At 46.3% G+C, this 7,705-nt stretch overlaps 1 long non-coding RNA gene across 1 annotated transcript; it reads right to left on the reverse strand.

Annotated features, from left to right (window-relative positions):
* Window positions 1-649: 649 nt before the first annotated feature.
* Window positions 650-2,685, reverse strand: LOC100277956 (uncharacterized). Its single transcript, XR_554080.2, has 2 exons — window positions 2,175-2,685; window positions 650-1,097 (listed from the first exon to the last, which is right to left on the reverse strand). It is a non-coding gene; the product is annotated as an uncharacterized lncRNA (long non-coding RNA).
* Window positions 2,686-7,705: the final 5,020 nt, after the last annotated feature.

Raw genomic sequence — 7,705 nt, forward strand, 5'->3', positions numbered from 1 at the left:
TATTGCAGATGCATGGAGTGGCGGGTGCGATGCTATATAGGAGTACAACTCTGCTGCCTTCAATCCGGGTAGATAAAGGTCACCAACAGTGCCTGCTTTCCACCACACCATTTTGAACCTAAGAGGTTGAGGCGCATGAAGATCATAGCACGCGCAACAACATGTAATAAGCACGCATAGGTGACCTGCACGCACAGACATAAAAGGGCATCTTTTACCATTCTATCTTATCCTACAATTGATAATAAAAGGCTCTAAATAAATAAAATAATACATACAAGATGTGCTAAAAAAAATAAATCTTCGGATTTGTTACGAAAATCAGAAATATCTACCCAACCAGACTAATTAATTAGTCGTTAGGTCTATTTTATTTTCTAAAAAGTATAGACCATGACATAGTTAAATATGAATTCAAATAGTCCCAAACTTTGTATATTAATTATCCGTCATCGAAATCTTTGCATATATAAAAAGGGTCTGTCTCGGTGATAGTTGATTGACCGCTTGCTTAAGCGTCGGTCACCCTGTGCCAGACGTTCGATTAGTATCCAACCGCTGTTCAGGTGTGTCCCCTGATTTGCCTAGCGTAGCTGTTGTTGGTTTTCATTGTGCGCTATTACAAGACGGGTTGTTATGTTGCTTTTTAGATAAAAGGCATATTTTGCCCGGCTTATATTGGAAGACACCAAACAGCATTCGACTCGGGTTACCAGTTGTTACAAGATGTTCATAAACAACCAGCATCTAAACAAAACACCACAGCTAAACCGGACCTCCCTAACTTGGAACCTCTCCTACTAGACCTCAGGAAACAGGAATCGCAGATCAACATAGAGATCAAAAGACAGAACAAGGATAACAGAACGTCCTTCAACACCCTACCCAAAGAGCTAAGTAAACAGGAACGAACTTCAAGCAGCAACATCCGAAGCCTTCTCACATGTTGGTCATCAACCTCGAGAAACAAATAACAGACACTAGAACAACCTAGCTTCCTAGAACTCTTTGATCCTCTCCATCAACCTGGCCAAATCTTCCTGGAGCTCCACCGCTGATATCTGCAGCTTCTGCCATTGTTTCACATAGCCCACGACCTGAAAAGAAGTGTTTAGTATTAGAAACAAGAATATTGTTAAACACCCAATTATTTCTATTCTTCCACAGAGCCCAACACACACTAGCAACTATAACATGGCCCGAAGATTGCATAGAGGAATTTGACCCAATCGCACATTTTAAGTCTTGAAAAGACGCCGGGATACCCTCCCAGTTCAGGGCCTCCCTCACCCAGCACCATATAACCACTGCAACGGGGCATCCGAAAAGAATGTGACAGCTAGACTCCAGCTCTCCACATAGTTTAAGTGTGCGTTTGGTTGGAGAGTCAACTAGAATGTAGCGGCGTCGCTCCATTCGCTCCATTCTAGTTGACTCTCCAACCAAACGCACCCTAACCCGCGGTTCAAACACTGTTTCACTCTCTCACTGACCGAATTAGTTGAGTAGTGGAAGAGAATGGAGTGGCTCCATTCCTATTTTTTTTGGATGTTTGGTTTCCAACAAAAGAGGAACGGAACGGCTCTTGGAGTCTTCATATGGAAATTTACCATAAATAGTTGGAATGCTCCCGCTTCACAAAAACGACCGGATGCGAGCGCTCTCCCGGACGCGAGCGCTCTCCTCCCTCTCCCTCCCCTCTACACTCGTATGACTCTCCAACCAAACAAAGAACAGAGCGGCTCCACTCTATTCTACTCTTCAACCAAACAAAAAATAGACCGGCTCTGTTCTGTTTGCCAAACGTAGAATAGAACGGCTCTATTTAAAAAATTGGAATGGAGCCGCTCGACTCTGCGACCAAACGCACCCTCAGCCCCCTGGATGGATCCGAATTCCCGTGGCGAAGCCCCCAACGACCGCGCGCTCGACGGCGCGGCGAACGGGCGGCACTGGACGATTATGCCGGCCAACTGGGCTACCTACGGCGGAAACTAAGAGACCGAACACCATCTACAGCCCAACGCGCAAGGATAGGCGGCAACTAGATGCCCCGGGACGCACTAACGCGAGCTCCAGCCGCAAGCGGCGATTCTCGGAGGCGGCGAAGCTTTTCCGGCGAACCAGAGCGACTAACGGCTCAACCATCTAGCTTGAGAACACCAGTGACTTACCACCAGCCTACCCGAGAAGACGGTTGAAGGAGAGGACGCTGGAGGAGGGCCAGCCACGTGCGACCTGAACGGCTCGGCGGCGCTCCGCGGTGGCGCGGTTGCGTCAGCGGCCAAGGGAGGACGGTAGCGGTTCGGTGGGTGTGAGCAGGGTGCAGAGGAGGTCTAAGTGAGGTTGATGGTAAAGTTAATTGAGTAATCGGGGAAGTTATAGCCCACGCGACCGATAACAGCCACTCCGGCGTCCGCAACGGCCAAACGCCAAAATTGGAGCTCAACTGTGCTCCAGTCGAGGTGGGATGAGGTTGGTCGGGTGGTTGACTTCCCAGCGGAGCGATAGACGGGATGAATTGGCTCGAAGTGCTTCCTATCTGAAGAAAAGGGATGGCGTGGGTCCGGCGCCCACTGCGGTGAGGAGACTGGCAGGCTGACTCCGGTCGCCTGGCTTGTCGCAACGCGGCCCGGACAGCTGCGCGGCACTCGTGCAGTGTCCGACTGCGCGGTTGAGCTCCCCAGCGCACGACAAGGCCGCAGCGCCATAAACAGCAAGCGGAGTTCCACAGCGGCCACAACGTCGTGGCGCGGGAGGAACAGCGGACCCGACGCGATGACTCCAACGCCCGCAACGTCGCGACGCGCATCGCGTGTCTAACAGCTGCATCGGAGAAGCGAGGCAGGAGCAGCACGCAGGCGGGCACAGCGGCGCCCACGCACGACGGTCGGTGACGTGACGCGTGCGGTGACCGCGAACACAGAGCCAAAAACCGACACGGGTGCTGTGCATGCTTTTTAAAGCATCGTTTTCGCCCAAACCAGGTCACTTCGCGTTCATCCAACTGGACAACGCTGAACTTGGTACATTAAGCTACTCAATGGAGCATCGTACTCGAGCCATGATCAACCAGAGAAGGAGACAGAGGCACGTCAAGTTGGCACTGCCAACTGCCGGCTGAGAGCGCGCACTAGCTGATCCAACAGCGTTTTCTCGAGCTCTTGAGGAATTTATTAAGCGACCAAAACCCGAGCTAACCCAGGCAACATCTATACCATTGCGAAGCACTCACTGCGACGCAAGCGTTTAAATAAAAATACAGCACTAGTGTTTAGCTAGGTTTTTCGCAAATAATTCATCAATATAGCATTGTCGCTGAAATCCAACACTTAGGCAAACTCCGCGTTCGGAGCCGAAACCAGCAATAAATTCCATTTTCAAGCTATTAAAAATGCTAACTAGCAAAAATATTTTTCAAAATAAAAAGTTGCATCGTCATCTATAAACTTTATATTTCAACTTTTATTCACATATCATACATATGTCTTATATTATTTTTGCTTGATAAAAATTAACTTGAAGCACTATGTATTATAACAAAAGCTATAGAAATTGTTTTTATTTAACATTTCTTTTATCTTTTCAAGCCACAATAAATTATTTATACACATTATCACAAATGTTAACATATAAACATGATGCGCATGCCATGATTTGATGAATTGTTAACGTGGTAACACCGAGGGTGTTACAATATCTAAGCACCACGCTTACATAATGCATACCACTCACCCCAGGATCCTGGATAGGATGAGCTCTATATGAACATATGTATAAACTCCATGATAATCTAACTATACTAGACATATAATCAAAGTAGACAAAGAACATTGCAATCAAGAACATATATATGATGAGTACTAATGTTGACAAAAACATTGTAGCAAGCACACAAAAACGGTGGAGAATACAATGAGAGAGGGGTACAAAGAATTATACCGAATCCACGCTCTTGACAACGACGGGAATCCAAGCTTGATCAATGTAACACCTCTAGGTGTTAAGTTGCATAAGCATGTGCATCACCATGACCATCATCATGAGCATCACCCTAAGCACCCTTGGCATGAGCATCAACTCAAAAGACCATGTCATTTCATGTGGAGTATGAAACTTGTTTGAATTTGCTTGAATTGCTTAAATTGTGTTTGAATTGCATAGGGACATAAGTTCTTAACACAAGTGAGTGTGTTGGTTGTTCACTAAACCAACCTAGAGTGACTTAGGATGCATAATTAAGCAATGTTCATGTTGATCATCTTGGCTAATTAAGCTCCTAAGTGATAGTGACTTTGTTTTGACCCTAGAAGTGGTTTTGTCTGACTAATTAAAAAGTGCTATCTACAGGGCTTGCATGTTGATGTTCCCTAAATGTAAAATGTGTAGAATTTCATAAGGAACAAAAGTTATTTTGGGGCCAAGTCAGGAAAATGTGTAGAAAATGCTCAAAAAGTGGTTAGAAGGCAGATTTGGGGGCTGTTTTGAGACTTAGATTTTAGTCTGGAACTGATTTCCAGTTTCGATGAACCCATGTTTGGGGCTCTGTAGTTTGAAATCTATGCTGAATCAGAGGGTGATTAGTAAATAAAAGTTGTTGATCTCATGTAGCTCTGTCAGTTTGGTTAGGGATATAATCGTGCATGAAGTAGCTCTGTCAGTCACCTAACGAAGTCGTCGCCGCGTGCGACGTCGACGGCGTCATGGCTGACAGCGTTAGGCCGCGCGCGCCGCATGGAAGCCGCGCGCTGCCGCCATCATCCGCGTGTGGGCAATTTGGACGATGACAACGCCAGACACTCCTCCTCACTCTCCCCACTCTCACTCGCGCACGCACTCTCCCTCTGCTCTCTCTTCTCTCCGCCATCGCTAGTGAGCGCGAACCGAGCCAGCACCACCGTGTTTTGCCTCCACCACCGCACCATTGCCTCCAAAATTCCGTGCACAGCTACGCCTTGGTCCGCTCCACCTTCAACGACACTGAGCGCCACCGATAACACCAAGGTAGAGCCCAATCGGGCACTTTCGCCGCGGTCGCCATGACCGGAGCTCCGACGAGCTCGCGGGTCACCGTGGCCAGCGCTCTCCCGCTGCCTTTTTCTCGCTCTTTCTCTCGTTCCGTAGTCGCTAGGACCCGTAGAGGGTGAAATCGAAGATGGTTTGGCCGATTAGGGTCTCACCGTGCCGCACCACTGCCGTGCCGACGGTGTGCTCGCCGCCGCGCGGCCATGCACGCGACCAGAGCTCACCACCGTTGCAATGAGGGAGTAGGGCTAGCTCTATAGCTTCGTTAGGATGTCAGGAAGCTGTAGCGCACGTCGGTTTGGGTTGCTATGGCCGGAGATGGCCGACACATCGACGCGCAGCGCCGCCGTGCCGCCATTCCCGCTGCCGGCCATGCTCGCCACCGTTTCGGCCCCAACCACCTAGCTCAATAGGTGCAGCTCGTCGAGAGGAACACGCTGGTGTGACTGGTTTCGCCGGAGACCTCGCCGACGGCGAGCTTTCGCCGGCCCGAGCTTCTCCAGCGCCGGTGAGGCTGATGTGTGGGGCCAGGACCCCACCTGTCGGTCTCGGTGTACGCGATTGGGTGTAGATTCGGGTGTACCTAGCAGTTAAGTTGGGTTTGGTTTTTAAAAATGAATTTTTAGAATTTGTTTAAATGCTTTGAAAATTTATATTTCGAAAAATATTGATCCAAATGGAGTGAGACAAGTTTTGTTAGTTTTTTCTGGAGTTGATCTACTTGTTAAAAATATAAAATGCTATTTTTGTCATACTTATATATATAATTTTATTTAAATCTTTAAATGCATGAAAACTGAGGAAATGCATAATAAATTAAATAAGTCTCAAAAAAATATGGTTCAAGTTTTGTTGAGTCACTTATGTGATGCACCCTCTGTGATAAATATATGATATGCATGTTCTGTGGAAGAAATTAGCTAAGTATTTAATGTGTTATAACTGCTGATTTCTTGTAAAATTTGTAGAGCTAAAAAGATGAATAATACATATATGTGAAACTTTTTCTGTAGTGTTCCTATGCTGTGTAGATGATGGAAAAAATATAAAATATGTTTTTTGGCACTTTTCATAATGCAAAGTATTTTTAGGTGCTTTTGTGCCCTATTGCTTGTTATTTTTGTGTAGGTCAAAATACTTATCCAATTGAGCTAAAAATTTTATGGTAGACTCCAGTGGGGGTAAGGTAGTTATTATAATTTTCTCAGAATTTTACGAGTTCAGAAAATTGCCTGTTGCTATTCTAGCCTTAGTTTAAAGTTGAAATATTGAAAAATTGTTAAAGCATGCTATTTAAATAGGATGCTTGGTGTGCCCTTGAAGCATGGTACTTTGCTGGTGCGATTGATTGATGTTTGGTTTGGTCAAGTTTCATACACCTAAGTAGGTATGTATATATGTCGATGCTAGGTGTTATGTGTGTGTGTATATATACATTGATGTCTTGTTGCGTGATGAGTGACATGGGTTGGTAGATGACATGTAATTAGGGTACATGTTCTTGGATGACGTTGACTACCTTGTAGAGGAAATATGCACCTACTCTATATAGTAGGAAAAAGATGTTCTTTCATACGCATACACTTATGACCATCATGTATCATATCCATACCATAAGCATTTATCGTATTCAGATATGCATGTGCATCATATAAGATCGCAGGAGGAAACACACGCGGTGGGATCCGAGGAACTTAAAGAGGAAGCCCAGCAGGAAGTCCCCGCGGAAGAGGAACCGGAAGAGGAGATTCCCGAGTGCCCCGATCATCAGCCTAGCTCTTTTGAGAAAGGCAAGCCCCGGAGCATCTTTCCCTCCCTATGGTTTGCAAATGTTTATATTGCGTCCTTTATGTTTGATGCATTAAGTTATAGGAGTTGGATGGAACCGTTGCTGCATTATATTCCTTGTTTACCTTGATATATCCGTATCCTTGCTACCTGGTTAGGTCTAGGCTCGAGTTAAATGCTTAGCCCTGCTTAGACCGGTAGAAGTCGGGTAATATCCTGTCACCTACGAGATATAGGTGGTTATATGGTTTACTTAGCCAAGGTGTTTTATCATGGAATTAACCGGATGTTCATGGATAATTGGAGACCGGGCGGAGTCTTATCGGGTTGTGAACTATAGTGATTCCGTCTGTGTCGATTAAGGATTGTACCGTTATACGTCCCTCGAGTCATGTTGAACGCAGCCTCTCACTTAGCTGGCCGAATAAGTCGTTCCGATCGTGAAGCTAGAGCACTATTTTGGTCGGAAGTCGACTATGCTGGGTGCACCTACTGGAGATGAATGGGGGATGACGGGGGCACGAAGAGTGAGCCCAAGGGCAGGAATGTGAACCTGAACTTCCAGGCAGTCGGGGACCCCTGGGTATGGTGGCTCCTGTCAACTTCGCGGCTACCAGAATAGAGCAGTGGTGACCTGTAGCTCACTTCAGCGGGTGAGTGTGGTTTGTGTTGTAAATACATCACCAGCTGGTTAGTAATCGATTCAAATAGCCATCGCTCCTGGACAGTGAGCACTTGACTTGAGCTACATCATCGTAGTAATGTTGATGAAACAAGGATGGTTATGTGATGATAATGGAAAAAGGCTAAATGAATATGATTCCTACGGATCACCATACTTTAATCATATGATTGTTTAGTACAGGTGCTAACCTAGCTTGGTAGGTAAATA

The sequence above is a fragment of the Zea mays genome, chromosome 6 (assembly GCF_902167145.1).
Source record: "Zea mays cultivar B73 chromosome 6, Zm-B73-REFERENCE-NAM-5.0, whole genome shotgun sequence".
NCBI classification, from domain to species: Eukaryota; Viridiplantae; Streptophyta; class Magnoliopsida; order Poales; family Poaceae; genus Zea; species Zea mays.